Source organism: Cyprinodon variegatus, unplaced genomic scaffold, assembly GCF_000732505.1.
Source record: "Cyprinodon variegatus isolate N-32 unplaced genomic scaffold, C_variegatus-1.0 Scaffold2197, whole genome shotgun sequence".
Taxonomy (NCBI): domain Eukaryota; kingdom Metazoa; phylum Chordata; class Actinopteri; order Cyprinodontiformes; family Cyprinodontidae; genus Cyprinodon; species Cyprinodon variegatus.
Window position 1 is genome coordinate 219 of NW_015152650.1, and position 2,336 is coordinate 2,554.

Below are 2,336 nucleotides of genomic sequence, written 5' to 3' on the forward strand. Positions count from 1 at the left end.
AAGGGTAGACCTGTACGAATTCACAGCCAAAACTCTTCTAGTCTCCTTATTTTTAAGGACTTTTAAGGATCCAGTCTAGGTAGACCGCGTCCTTGGAGGATGCAGCCCAGGATTTCGAACAGAGCCTCTGACTGACTTCCAGACCTTCTTTGTCCCGGTGTTGAATGAAATTCTGTTCCCCTTGTGTCGGGAGGCGCATTGAAACCAGAGAGGTGAACATGGAGGATGTGACCATTTTCACGGCGCTGCTGATAGATTTCTGGCTAAAAACAACTCCTATAATCATACAGTTTAATCAGCAGCTGCTGTTTACTAAATTGTAAAATAAATGAATAAACAAGGTCCTTTTAAGCTGTTTTGTGTTGTTTTCTTAAACACCAAGAGAATCGGTCTTTCTCCAACTTCTGTCCCTTCAGCCTGACAGAAATAAAAGTCAGTCACCAAACACAGTTTTCCAAATCATAGTGAGCATTTATGATTTTTCATTGATGATATAAGAGGATGGAAACTAGCTGATAACAGGACACAAAAATTCCTGAAAAGATGAGAGTAGACTTTCTGTTAAATCCTGTTCTAATGTAAAATATGACAGATTACTGGATTAAAGAAATTTCTAGTATACGAAATCACAAACAATTTTACAGAATTTGTAAACAGTTGCTCTTTATTTCCCAAAAGATATGGGAGGAGAGAATTCATATTTCAGCTGCCTGAAATGATCTGTTCCCCTCCATAACATGGGATTGAATTAATTTGCCTGCAAGTCTTTAACTGTGTTTATTCCTCTCTTCATCAACAACAAACTCTGTGGATTTGGGGACATTTGATCACTGTTTGACAGAGTTATTAGAGGGAAATCATATTTTAGCCACCTATCGCAAATTTCAAAAGTTAAAGGAAGATCTTGAACCCTCAACTTCAAAAGTGAGAACCTGCCTCTTACAGATGACGCCACCTATGTAGATGACAAATGCAAGGAGAAAATACTACTTAAAGCTACAGTGTGTAANGGAAAGCCTGAGTTCCTTTAAATCAAGACTAAAAACACATTAGTTTAGGATAGCCTTCAACTGTTCTGGTTAAACAGTTCAACTGAAACATATTTTCTTTAGTCCAACTGTTTTTAATATTCTTTTTTTTTCTGCATTTTTTATTTTATTTATTTATTTTTTTACTACTTGCTTTTATCTTCCTGTATTTTAATCATTTAAAGCACTTTGCATTGTCTTTGTACTGAATTGTGCTATACAAATAAATGTGCCTTGCCTTCATTCATTCAATCATTCATTCAGGTGGATAAAATGAACATTAATGAGAGCTATCAGGCCAGTCATCAGCCCAAAGATCTCAATTACTGGATCCCTATGCCTCTCCTCCTGGACCTCAAGATGTGGCTGACCATGAACACAGGCTCCCCATTAATCATTTGGTGGGAGGAGAGAGTCTGGAGGCGGGCACAAACGTTAAACTTGCAACAAGTTTGAGCAGGGACACATGAAAGGTAGGGTGAAACCTCATAGAAGGCAGATGGCCCCTAGGTTCACCACCTTGGCAATAGGGAACGGCCTGATTAACCAAGGTGCCAGCTTCCCGCTTTCCACCCTCAAGGACAGGTCCTTGGTAGAGTGCCAACCAGAGGTGGATCTAGGGGGCGGTTACTTGGGCTGCAGCCCCGGATGTTTCCCCCCAGAGCCCTGGATCACACTTCCGAGCTGATCTGAGTAAAATGTGCAGTACTGGAATTCCCCTGAGAGTGGCAGCATGTGCAGGAAAGCAGCCTGTAGCATTACTGTGCACAAGATGAAGTTGTCACCACCAGCTGTCTAGACTGATGTTCCAGGGATGTGAAGCTCTTGCTCTGTTCGAAAACCTGGGACGCGTCCTTAGAAGGCCAGATTCGAAGGACAATTGCGTCATAGCGCGGCGCCGAGGTCTGGTCGGATTTCAAGAGTCCTAATAATGCTACCATAAAATGCGTCCTTCTTTTTGCCCGATTTGAAGGACGGGTCCGATGTATCCTCTCTATCCTTGGTTTACCCAGGAGTCATTGCGAGACCAAGCAAGCTGGCTGCTCCGTGATCAGAGGAAAGGTTACTTGGTGCCGAACAGTGGTGAATATTGGAAGTTCAGTGTAATATAATCCAGTCTGTGAATAGTTTTCGTCTGAAATGAATGAAAATAGTTGTTTTAATGGTTATAGAGTCAGATATGTGGCGGTAATGTTTGGTTTATCTAAAGGTTTTAATCTGTTACTGTGTAAATGGGTTTGGCTGTAATTTAAGGACAGATTCTAATAGATCTGCAGGGTGGGGGTACTATAAATCTGATAGGAGTTA